This window comes from Otolemur garnettii, unplaced genomic scaffold, assembly GCF_000181295.1.
Source record: "Otolemur garnettii isolate 467f Iridium unplaced genomic scaffold, OtoGar3 scaffold00037, whole genome shotgun sequence".
Taxonomy (NCBI): Eukaryota; Metazoa; Chordata; class Mammalia; order Primates; family Galagidae; genus Otolemur; species Otolemur garnettii.
In genome coordinates, this window is record NW_003852432.1 from 6,750,571 (window position 1) to 6,764,345 (window position 13,775).

General features: G+C 37.7%; 1 non-coding gene across 1 annotated transcript; it reads left to right on the forward strand.

Annotated features, from left to right (window-relative positions):
• Positions 1-606: 606 nt before the first annotated feature.
• Positions 607-710, forward strand: LOC111725346. The gene has a single exon (XR_002773425.1). It is a non-coding gene; the product is annotated as a small nucleolar RNA U13 (small nucleolar RNA).
• Positions 711-13,775: the final 13,065 nt, after the last annotated feature.

The following is a 13,775-nucleotide window of genomic DNA, read 5'->3' on the forward strand; positions in this document are numbered from 1 at the left end:
TCCAGGTCTTCCTAAAAGGCAGGTTTGGGAATGAATGATGAAGGAGATGATGAAGGATGACCCTCCTCCTGAGGACAAAGACAACCATGAACAGTGAACAGATGATATCCCTGTATTGGATCAAGAATTCCTGAAAATTGACCAAAGAACACTTTTTGAACTTGTTCTGGCTACCAACTATTTAGACATCAAAGGTTTGCTTATTGTTACATGCGAGGCCCTGGCCAGTATGATCCAGGAGAAAACAAGGAGAGTCACAAGACCTTCATGTCAAAAAGGACATTACCTCAGAAGAGGAAGCTCAGGTGTGCCCAGAGAAGCAGTGTGAAGAGAAGTGAAGCGTTGTGCCTGCCGCTGCAACACTGTAAGGATTGTTTCCAACACTAGCTGCACTGGTCTTTTTACTGTCATTAATATCGGAAGCACAGCAGACAAAGGAAGCGGCAGATCCATTGGATTAGCAGAATTTGCTCTCATTGCTGGTGTAGTTTAAGTACAAGATACCAAACCTATGGCTGGTTTGCTTCTCGCACGATCAAAAATTTCTCTTTTCTTTGCTCTGAATAAAACTGAACACTGGGTTCTGCATGGAAAGTGACATTGTGGATCCTTTTGTAGTTCATAAGCATGACGATTGGGTTTTCATGCACATGCGTGAGATGTGCCTCCCCCAAATCTTGTTATGATGTGGGCACATTACCCGTCTGACATAGAAAAAAAAAGGAAAAAATTGAAAAAAAAAGAAAAAGAAAAGAAAGTGACATTTTGGGTTTTCCCTTCTTTTTGTAAAGTGATTTCTGCCTAGTTTATTGTCCAGTTAACATTAATGACTTTTTAAAAGTTGGTATTGTACATAAAACAACTTGCAAAAAGTAGTCGGAAATAGAAGTGACACAATATTAACTTAGGAGTTGGAAAGTGGAGAAAGACTACGTGAAGTCAATGTTCTGAGTGAGATTATTAGGACATCTTCCAGCCTCCTGGAGTCAAGCAGCACCACTGGTGGTGATTAGCCCCTGTGTAGCCAGGCTCCCTTAATTGGATCTGAGGACTGTAAAAAAAAAATTTCTCTTAGCTTTGTATATATTGCCTAGACACTCAGTTACTACTCACTTGGTGGGGGAAGAAATGTAACTAGACAGTTTTTCAGCTTTTTAATGTAAATAAAAGGCGCTCACCAACAGTGTAAAAGTGTTCCCTTCTCTCCACATCCACGCCAGCATCTGTATAGCTTTGAGAATTTGTGATGTGGGCTATTCTTACTGGGGGTAGGTAGTATCTCAGGGTGGTTCTGATTTGCATTTCTCTGATGATCAGGGATGATGTTTTCATGTTTGTTAGCCATTCATCTGTCTTCATCAGAGAAAGTTCTGTTCATATCTCTAGCCCAGTTGTAGACAGGATTGTTGGCTCATTTTTTGTTGGTTAATTTGAGCTCCTACAAATCAATATAGCCTTTTTGGAAGGCTGTACAGCCTTTCCCATTCTCAACATCCTCAACAAAGTTGTGCACGGGTTATAATTGCTTAACCTGCATCAACACAGCATTATCACCCAAAGTCTATAGTTTTTATTGGGATTCACTCATGGGTTTTAACAAAAGTATAATGACATATCTCCACCATTATAATATCACAGAATAATGTTACTGTCCTAAAAGTTCTCTGTGCTTTGCTCATTATCCCATTCTCCCACAGAACCCCAAACAACTGCCGATCTTTTTACTATCTTCATGGTATTCCTCTTCCATAATTGTCATATAGCTGGAATAGCACAATATGAAGTCTTTTCCTATCAGTTTCTTCCACTTAGTAATATCCACATGCAATGGCTCACACCTCTAATCCTAGCATTCTGGGAAGCCAAGTCAGGTGGATTGCTTGAGCTCAGGAGTTCCAGACTAGCCTAAGCAAAGTGAAACCCCATCTCTACTAAAAGTAGAAAAATTAGCAGAGCACTGTGGCAGGCACCTGTGGTTGCAACTACTCAGGAAACTGAGGACAGAGGATGGCTTGAGAGATTGAGGTGGCTGTGAGCTATGATAAAACCATGGCATTCAACCGAGGGTGATAGAGTGAGACTCTGTCTCAAAAATAAAAAAAGAAAAGATATATATGTGTGTGTGCTCATTTAAGATTTCTCCACATCTTTTTTAGGACTTGATAGCTCATTTCTTTTTAGCACCAAATTGTGTTTCATCATATGGATGCACCACAGTCTTTCTGTCCACTCAGCTACTGAGGGACACGTTGGCTGCTCTAGTTTCGGCAGTTTTGAGTAAGGGTGTTATAACCCTCTGCATACAAATTTTCACATGGGCATAAATTGTGAACTCCCTTGGAGAAATATGAAAGAGTGTGATTGGTGAATTAGTTTATTAAGAAACTGCCACATGGGCGGTGCCTGTGGCTCAAAAGAGTAGGGTGCCAGCCCCATATGCCAGAGGTAGTGGGTTCAAACCCAGCCCCAGCCCAAAACTGCAAAAAATAAAATAAATAAATAAATAATCATAGCACTGTATTTAAAAAAAATAAAAAGAAACTGCCGCACTGTCTTCTAAAGTGGCTTTTCCATTTTGCACCCCATCAGCAATCAGTGCAAGTCCCTGTTGCTCCACATCCTCACCAGCATTTGCTGTTGTCAGGGTTTTGCATTTTGACTATTTTATTAAATATGTTATAGCCTTTTTTCATTGTTTTGATTTGCAGTTTGCTAACGATTTAGGATGTTGAGCGTCTTTGCGTATGCTTCTCTGCCATCCTCTTTATCTTCTTTAGTGAGGCATCCGTTCAGGTCTTTTATCCAAATTTTTTTTTTAATTCGGCTTTTTTGCTTTGATTTTAAATATTTATTTTTTTATTTTGAAATAATTTCTGACTTACTGACAATTTTTAGAAATTGTGCATATAATTACTGGGCATCCTTTATGTATATTCTCCAATTATTACATTTTTATCTTTATTATTCTCTCTACTCTGTTCTCTCTCTCTCTCTCTCTCTCCCTCTCTCTCTCTCTCTCTCTCTCTGTTTCTGTATCTATAAACGTGAAAAGACCTTCTTGGCGAAGCAGTTGAACTGATCTACCTTCTTCACACCTTCTCAGACCGATGTCCTTTGGTGGCTTCTTTATCTTATCAAAGATACTTTTGTGGATTCTAGACTATTTTATTAAAAGTCTGGTTTATGGTCACTTAGAAGAAGAGTTAGTGATCATTGGGAGCTATCTTGGGTTATCTTGTTACTTTAGAAAACGTGCTCTTGATTTTGAATGAGTTTATTCTCTGGTACAACATTCTTCCTCTCATCTCACATTCCTTTTGTTTCTGGATTTTTTCCTCTTGGATAAAAATTTTCACCTTCCTTTCTACAAAATCTCCTGCCATTAGTCTTTCTATGCTTTAGTTCATGCTCAACACAAGGTTATCTTTCTAAATGAATATCTAATATGGATTATCCACCAGTAAATAGGAGCCAGCACTAGTGATCATATTCAAAGACTCAAAAGTATTAGCCAAAATGAATTAATCAGCTTATGGGCTAGGAGCTTTCATCTGAGGAGATTGTGTAAGTCAGCAGTGTGTTATATTATTAACTACTGGCTGTATTGAGCTAATTGTCCGTTGTCCTAAAATACGTGTAAATTTTAGAATGGGAGAGATGACTCCTCTTCGCATTGTGCTGGTGATAAGTTAACAAGGATATTTCAACATCTGCACATGTTTGGTCCTTTTTACTGACCACTTCCCCACACCACCTCTATTATGCAACTTATGCAACTTAATAGAAGAGTCACATTATTTTTCTCCCAACACCCATGATCTGCACTCCATTATGCAAGTAAGTTGCAAGGTAACATGTCCTCAAATTTTTATCACATTGCAAAGATCAACATGACCAAATTTAGGTTTTATTGCAAACTTCATTTCTTTGCCATTTGAAGGTGAAAACACTCTCCTCTCTGTTATGTTGGAGACAAATGTGGGATGTCATGTCTTCCTACAAGCTTAATTTAAACATTGATATTTTCCAGCTTTCTAAGCCTTTGAAAATGTTTAGGATATTTTAGAGTAGAAAGCAAAGGTGTAAAATGAGTCTTGCAAATCTGAGAGTCAGCATGAGATGGGGTCATTGGAATGAACTGCTTTTTATTAAAAGCACACTGTTTCTTACCTATCTCCCGTCAGAAATCATTCACAATCAAGCTAGATGATCCATTATATTTTTGGCCATATTAAGAACCATTCACCTTTATATTTAGACAAAATATTATCTCTCTATAACTTCCCTTTATCTGACTTAAGGAACCCAAAGTAAATCCCTTCCGTCTACTTATAAAGAGATCTTCTGCTCTTCTCCAATCCTGGATGATGTGGTCTTTCTTCTCTTGCTAAATGCGAATTCTTTCACACTTGATCTGAACTCCACCCTTCTGGAGGCCGTCACTCATCCCTTCTTTCTATCTCCTTCTCCCTGTTTATTTTCTCACCAAGCTATCGCAATCTTTGAGAAATATTTTCTCTCTTGTCTCCATGTTTTATCATAATTATCATCTCAGATGCCTTTTCCTTCATAATTTTCTTGTAAGAGTAAACTAAAAATATCTCCACTTCTTCATTTCTCTTAAAAACACAAAACTTGGGTCGCGCCTTTCTTACAAGTAGAGATATTTAAGGTAAAACATCGCATTCGGATGGGCTTGCATATATGATGTACCCCAAATTAAAATCTCATTGTTCTTCCCAAACTCATGCTTTTGATAGTCCACAAAATTGAGAAGTTTTCTGAGTTTCTTCTTCCTCACCATCCCCATCTAACCCGTCACTGAATTTACAGCTTATTCTTCAATACTATGCTGTTTCTATCATTATTTTTTTATGCGATCAATGGACCTGGCATATGTTCAGTGCTTAATAAATATTAAAATAAGAAACGGATTTATTGAAGGGCAGCTGCCCAGCCAACACTAGCTACTTCTCTTGAGTATTTTATAGCAAGTTTCCTGCCTGCCTCGTTTTTCTTTCTATCCATTCCAGGACCTTACACCCTCAGGCTAAGGAGTCATCTGCTTTCCCTTGGCTTACTCACTGGCTTTTGGTAGCAGACTTAGTTCATAACCCGTTTGCCCTGACTGAGAACTTACTCATTGATTTTTGAGCTTGTAATTCTTCATCTGGCAGCTTGTAATAGCAGGACCAGACCACCTCCAGTTTATTCCTAGCCTATTTTGACCTTATCTTCTTCTCTTCTTTCACAGTTAACTCTCCCCTCCACAATTCCATTTAAGCAGAAGACCAGCCAGATACGAAGGTATCGACCCTTTCATGAAGTTTTCAGCAGCAGGTTTTGGCCTCTAGTTCTTTTAAATTTTGAGAGTTAAGGAACATACCTATTCTGGGCTGCTGCAAACCCTGACATTTGCCATTAGCAATTTTCCCTAAGCCTCCCTTTTCTTACATTATTTCTAGATAGCTTCTGCTGTCCCTTAAAATATGTCATAAAAATAGACGTGGAGGTTTATAGGTCAGGAGGATTCTCTCATTGCTCTCATAAGAAAGGATAGGATTCAGACAGAAAATGCACAATTGAGAACATGGTGTAAACTGAGGTTCCTGCAAACTAATTGTCAGCTCTTTACTTTATCTCTTTCTATTCTCTTAGCGAACACAGCCACACCTACTTGGCATCTATTGGGTGCCAAGTATTGTGCTAATCCTCACAGCAAACCTAAGATGAGGGTATGGTTATCATTTCCCCGGTCTCACAGGAAAATAGAGGCAGAATAATTATCTAAAGTCACACAAATCTTCAGTGACAGACTATGGGTGTGAATCCAGGTAATGTGGTAGCATATTCGACATACTTAATCATTAATCTTCCCTGCATCTCCCTGAGGACATCGAGGAGATTCCACACCAATTAATTGCTTGCCAAACTCAAACCAGGAAATTTGTGCTTACTTTGCTTTCTTGATACAGCGTGAATTTTACAAAGCTTAGTCAACGGCAAATGCCAGTAACATGAACACTCTTTGATGCAAGACATAAACACCATTCCAGGAATTCAAATGTGCTGTCTCCTCAGATAAGATTATTGGTGCCTAAGATAGATTTATGGCTTGTGTTTCTCTTCATTTAGCCAGTTGTGATATTTTGGAACACGATCCCTAAAATGATTTGGGAAGCCAGTATAGGAGAGTGGAGCAGAAAGACATGTTACCTCCCTGGGGAGGGGAGGGGTGATGCAGGCTCTCTCCAAACCCTCGCCTCCTGTGTGACACTAGGGGCAGAGAGCAAACAAAACACATGTATGAAACCAGGTGAGTGGATGGTTTTCAGCTTTATGTGACAAAACAAATCCTTCCTTTAAAATTCAAATACAAATACCCTGAGACCCCATCCTGCATGACTACAGAATGTCCCCGCATAGTTAGGTTATGAAGTTCACTGAAGACTTAAGGAGACTGACTGTGAGGGAATTATGTTTCAGAAAGGAAAACATTAAGCATCACATCATATAACACAGAATGTTCTATGCAGCTTTGATAGGGAGGGAGCTCATCCTGCTGGCTGCCACCTCAGCTTCCGGCCTGACACCATTCATTCTTGAAATTCATTCATTCTTTGGAGTTTTTTTTTTTTTTTTTTTCCCAGCACTTACTTGTGCTAGACCTTATGCACATATACTCTCTGCCCTCCAGGAGCTTACAAATCAGAGAATGTTTTAATTCTGCATCAACTTAGTACTAAATGTCTCAAGCTTTCCTTTCTAGATCAAGCCATGGAACTTAACTTTACAAACCAAAAGTCATCTGAAAGTGTTTTACCTAACTAACAACCAACCGTTAAATATTATCTGTGATAGCAGCTAAAGAAATCTTTGAAATAAACTTTTACTGAAAAATCAAAATTACCCAGGGTGGAGCCAGGCCTTCAGACATAACAAGGTGAAAAACTAAGGAATAAAAGATAAAAAATGGTACATAACACCAGTGTTCTAAAATATTATGAGAAAAATACTTTTAAGACATTTACATGAAGGTAAAGAAAATGCTTAATCTACAGAAAAAAAGAATATGCTAAATCTATAGTGAATGAAAATAAAAAGAACAAATTAAATACTGAGATAAATATATAAAGGAGTTTATATTTATAAAGATAGAGGAAAACTTAAAAGCTAATAAGAATGAAGTTAAGGGGAGAAATATGTTAAGAGGAATAAGTAGAAACCAATAACAGGAGAAATAAAACAAGCATACAAACACTAGGAGCTCCACATGGCCACAAAGCACGGAGGTGGCAAAAGACAACAAGAAGATTAAAAAAAAAAAAACCAGGCAGCATGCTAAAGCAATATTTTAAGACTATGCAGACAAGGCAAGCTAAGGCTTTTAAAAATAAAATTCTGCAAATGTGAACAAGTTGAATAAAGTAGGCAAGCTACCTGAGTGTCTAACGTAGGTGTCTAAGCCTTTGTAGCCTGCATAGTTGGGTTTCCCTATCCAGCAACGTAGGTGTCTAAGTCTTTATAGCCTGCATAACTTGGGTTTCTCTATCCAGGTCCTCTGGGCTAAAGAACAAAGGAGCAATATTAAGACCCTTGTTTTCTTTTTTGAGGCTCCTAGTACCTGGTTAACCGCTATAATCTTATCAGAAAAACAGGACATAATAATAAACATAATTTATCCTTTATTGAATACCAAATCTATGCCAAAGATTTTTGCACCTGTCATCTTTAATCACTTCCAAATACAACAAATGAGATGTATATCATTTGCCTGTTTTGAAGATGTTCCCCAAAGCTTGAAGAGTTTAGCATTATTCACAGCCAGAGAAATTATGGTGGTGGAACTGGAATTAAAGCTTGAGTGTCCCTGATTCTAGTGCATATCCTCTTTCTAAAATCAAGCTGTGAATTTAGTCAGCCATAGGAAGGCATCTTTTTCGTGCAGCAGCACCCAGGACTTCCTTTATCACCTAGTGAGCACCTGTAGTTCAAATTGAATCAGCAAGTTTCCTGCTGGCTTCATAGTCCTATGGAATTGTTCTTCTTAACAATTATGCATATATATGTATACTTAGAAAATTAGAATTAGGAGATCAATCATGAATGTTTAAGAATACGAAGAAGAGCCTAAAGATTAGGGGAAATTAAAATAACAAAAAATAAAATGGGTAAATAAGTAATGCAAAGCTAGTGTATCAGTCAGGATGACCTAGACAATGTTGTAGTAACAAGAAAAGTTAAATTTATTTCTTCCTTACTTGAAGCCTGTTGTAGGTTCAAGCAACTCTACAAGCTGGCTCCCTTCACTATGCTTCTTAATAACCAAAGCTGCTTTCAGCTTTGGCATCGCCATCTCAAAATGCATTTTCACAATTTCAGAGAAAAAAGTGCTAGCTGTTCTTGCACTGTTTGCTTGAGTATCTGCTCACAGATAGGACCTATCTCACTTTCCTTCCAACCCACTGACTTTCCAACATACCTGGAAGAAGAAGAGAAACAAATACGGGTGCAATCGGGGTGACTCCTGCACAAAGAGAGAGAAACGATGGACACAGAGCAAGCGAGGGAAGGAGGGAGGGGAGAGAGAGAATACGAGAGTACAAAATAAAATACAATGAAACCACAAATCAGTAGAGAACAGTTTTATCATTACATAATGGTATGATAACTGTTTTGCTATCCTCGGTTCTGAATGTTAAGATATATTCTAATGTCTTTCAGGGAAAACTTTGTAAAGGCTCCATTGTCAGAGCTGAAACAGCTCACAGAATGCTAACCCTCATCCTCCATTAATCTCTGAGATGCTGTCCCATCCCTGAAGGCTTCTGTAGGAGGTTGAAAGGGCGGGTGAATAAAGGGGAAGAGGCAGAAAATGACAGCAGAGTAATTAGTATTTATTACAAGAGCAAATCGCTTTGTGGATTATTTCCTATTTTTTTCACCTTCAAAAGGAAAACTGTAGATGGCATTTATATACTTTAAGATCACAAAGGCATGACTTGTCAGCTTGTATTTATAACAGCACCAATCATTCTGTCACTGCTTAGTAAAGGAAAAAGAAAAAAAGAAAAAGAAAAACAATTTCACTGCTTTTAACCTGAGCTCCATTCTACAACCACACAATGGTTTTTTTTAAATGGTTTGCATTCCTCTCAGTTGTACCCCCAAACTACAGTCACCTAGGTTAGGTTACACATTGAATTGTCTTTCCAGATTTTAACATATTTGTAATAGGTTACTAAAAATATAGTCTCACAGATATAAAAATATGAGGGCAACAGTATTTTTCATTACCCCTTCTTAATAGTTACTATGTTGTAATCTACTTTTCTTTGTCAGAGTCAGTTAAGTTTTTCAGGCACTTTTGCTTAGTAATTATCCCTTACTTCATCAAGTCTACAACTTCAATATTATATGGATTCAAACTATTTGCCTTTTCTACCATCCCCTGAGGGATGAATAGATTCAAGTATCCTGGTTGTGGAGTATTCTTTCTATAGGATTTCCTAAATTCTCTAAGAGCTCTGATTCTTCTAGGCTTTAGATAAAGAGATCAGAGAAAAGAGGCAAGTATTTCCTCACTTATCTGTATCATGAATTCTTATCATTATTATTGGTTCTTCCCACTTATCTATCACTGATTGACTGTGTCTTTTGGAGATATTCAAAGTTGAACTCTTGAGAGCTAGTTGAATATGTGGATTCTTTTTTTTTTTTTTTTTTGGCCGGGGCTGGGATTAAATCTGCCACCTCTGGCATATAGGGCTGGCATCCTACTCCTTTGAGCCACAGGCGCTGCCATGAATGTGTAGATTCTTTGTAGCTTCTTCACTACAAAGTTCTCTAATGGACATGATTCAGGTTTATCTACACCTTTCCCCCTTAAAGCCTACAATTGTTGATCCATTTTAAAGATCCTTGTGCCTGGTGAGGCTATAGTTTCCAGTGGGAATCTCTGGTAGACTAGCCTAGATTATCCAGGTGGAGCTGAGTGGCTACCAGGGCACTTAAAGGTAGCAGAGGAAAGCGGAAGTGTAAGTGAGATCCACATGATGTGAAGCAGACTCCCCCAGCTGTTGCCGGCTTTGAAGGCAGAAGGAAGTTACTAGTCAAGGAAGCTGGAAAAGTCAAAGAAATGGGTTAGTTCCTAGAGCATCCAGAAAGGATGGCAGCTCTGCCGACACCTTGATGTTAGCCTAGTGAGATCTGTGCCAGACTTCTGGCCCACAACACTGTAAAATAGTAAATGTGTGCTGTTTTAAGCCACTAATTTCATGGTGATTTGCTATGGCAGTTATAGAAAACTAACACAGCAGACAGCCCTTGTGTCTTTGCCATGCCTAATGCTGCTGGCTGCTCCACTTGGCGGGCTGCTCTCTTTTCAGTCTGTGCTCACTTTCCCTGACTCAGGCAGGCAAAGGTACAGACTTAGCAATTCTACAACACAGCATACGTCAGAGCAGGAGACAAAGTGCTACCTTTTCTTTCATAAAGGCCTTGCTTATCTTTCAAAGTTTGTTTTCCACTAAACAGTACCTGCATAGTTTGTGCAAATTTTCTACAAAGCTGTTGATGAAAAAAAAATCCCAGCAGCCTCCATTCATCAATATCCTCCACCATTTCAAGCTCTCAAGAGGCAACCAACTTTGGCTTATTGAGCTATCCTTTTTGGTAATCAATTACATACCCCTGAAGAGCAGGCTAATATTTTACCTCTTTATTCAAAAAATCTATTGACTTCCCCAAATGAAAAACTTAAATACATTTTACCTACATCTTTGTCCACAATATACAAACTTGCCTCTATCTCATTACATACATTTTACCTACATCTTTGTCCACAATATACAAACTTGCCTCTATCTCATTACGCCAAGATTTACATGATAATTTTGCTTGTATCAATATTAAATTGGAACTGACCAATGAGCACCCATGTGCACAGAGGGAAGTAAAAGGCATTGGAAGTTAGGCAGCCAGGGGTGCTACAGGGAGGAGTGGATGGGCAAAACCATACCTATGGGTACAATGGACACTATTGGCATGATGGCACACTTACAGCTCTGACTTAAGTAGCACCAAAGTGATCTGTGTAATCAAAAACATTTGTACCCTCTTATATTTTGAAATAAAGGATACATATTTTAATAGCCATGCAAATACCAGTCATTGATGATTGTTTTTCTTTCCCGTGTCACTCTTCATAATCCCTGGAATAATAATTAACCTTCTTGTTCAGTTTCCTGATACCCCATGTACACATTATAATTCCACTACAAATTTTTGACAAGTAATACAAATCCTCTCTCAATAGTGTCAGACATAATAGTGTCTAGTTTTGCTATTTTTGGAGAAAATGACCAATCACCTTCTAATCTGCTTCTATTTGAACTACTTGCCTGCTAACCCTTCCTCCTGGGACCTCCTTTCACCTTGTTTCTGGAATTCTTGTCACTTCCTGTGCCAGACTTTCCGTTTCCAGAGTTTCCTACTGAGAAAGAGTACACAGCAGGCAAATATTGAGGACTTTGACTAAAAACATCTTTACCTTTATCTGAATTGATTTTTGGCTAGTGCTGAATTCTATAATAAAATGAAAATCACTTTTGCTTGGAATTTTGAAGCGGCCACTCTATTTTATTCTCTATTTTCTCTTGCAAGCCATTCAGATTCATGATAGCCTCTATCGCTCCCTCTCTCCCTACCCCCCCCCAACCCTCTCCTCCTTTTTTCTTTATCCTGGCACTAAGTTAGATTGTGTATTCTGTTTGTACATGTTTATTCTTCAGTCTGTAAAATATTTTTTAAGTATTTCTTTGATAATTTCCCTCATCCTGTTTTCTTTCATCCTCCTGAATTCTCATCATTTGAATATAGGCCTTGTCGATTGGCTGTTTAATTTTTTTCTTTGTCTTTATTTTTTTCCCTTTGTTTCCCAGGAGATATGTCTCAACCCTCTTCTAACACATGTTTTAAGTTTATAGTTTCTCTTAGCATGTTTTTAATTTGGGGGAGTTCTTTTTGTTCTCTGAATATACTTTAAAAATAGGATCCTATTCTTATTCCAGGAATGATGCCTTTGACCATCTATTTTACCCTCCCCAAAGACTGAAAAATCTCTCCACTAGGTCGGAGAAAGGATAGTAATCTGAATGTGTCATTTAAGGGAGAAGTTCTGGAATTCCAGCTTCTTCTTAAACAGAATCTATTGCTTTTTAAATTTTATTCTCTTATAATAAAAACACTTTACATGATACATACCCTCTTAACAAAATTTTAAGTGTACTGTACTGTTGACTATAGGCACAGTATTGTATAGTAGATCTCTAGAGCTTTTCATCTTACTTAATTTAAAATTTATTGCCATTGATTAGCAAGGGCCTATTTCTCCCTCCCCTCAGCCTCCAGGAAACTCCATTCTACTTTTCTCTATCAATTTGGCTATTTTCAATAGATCATATAAGTGGAATCATGCAGGGCCTTTGTCTTTCTATGACTGACTTATTTCACTTAGCATAATATCCTTAAGGCTCATCCATGTTGTTGTATATTGCAGACGTTCTCTTCTTAAGACTGAATAAAATTCCATTGTATGTATTCATACTACATTCTTTATACGTACACATTTAGTTTGTGTACCTATCTGGCCTATTGTAAATTATGCTTACAATGAACATGAGAGTGCTAATGTCTCTTCAGGATCCTAATTTCAATTATTTGGGGTAAATATCCAAAAGTGTAATTTCTGGGTCATATAGTAGGTCTATTTCATGTTTTTTTGAGGAAATTTCATACTGCTTCCCATACTCCTGCACCATTTTATATTCCCACTAATGCTCAGGCCAACATCTTCCAGAATTTTCTCCACACTTTTTAAAAGATTTTTATCATTTCATGTCTTATATTTAAATCTGTTATCCATCTTTAGTCAATTTTTGTAAGTGGTGAAAAGTTCAGGGTCCAATTTTAGTCCTTTACGTGTGGTTATCCAGTTCCACCAGCACCATTTATTGAATAAAGGTTCCATTCCCCAATATATGCCTTTGTTAGGTTTATCAAAGATCAGATGGCTATGGGAGAATGGTTTTATCTCTTGATTTTCTATTCAGTTCCATATGGTTATGTCTGTTTTCATCAAGTCTGGTAGAGTGATGCCTCTGGCATCATTTTTATTACTAAAAATTGCCTTGCCTGTATGAATTTTTTTGAGGTTCCATACAAAGCAAAAACCATTTTTTTCCAGTTCTTCAAAGTATGATGTTGATATTTTCATGGGGATTTCATTGACTGTGTAGATTGCTTTGGGTAGAATAGATATTTTAACAATGTTGATTCTTCACAGCCAAGAGCATAATATGTTCTTCCATTTGTTAATGTGTTCTGTTATTTATTTTCTCACTTTTTCTTAAGTGTTCTTGTTAGAAAAGGATGCTGGATTTTGTCGAATGCTTTTTCTGTATCTGTTGAGAGGGTCATAGGGTCTTTGTTTTTGCTTCTATTGATACAGTGTATTACATTTATGGATTTTCATATGTTAAACCAGCCTTGCATCCCTGGGATGAGATCTACTTGATCATGATGTGTAATTTTTATGCAGTCTATTAGCCAAGATTTTGTTGAATATTTTTGCATCTATACTCCTTAGTGAGATTGGTTTGTAATTCTCCTTTTTAGTGGGGCCCTTTCCTGGTTTGCTTTATAGAATGTGTTGGGGAAAGTTCTTCCTTCTCACTGTTTTCAAATAGGTTCTACAGTATAGGTACAAGCTCATC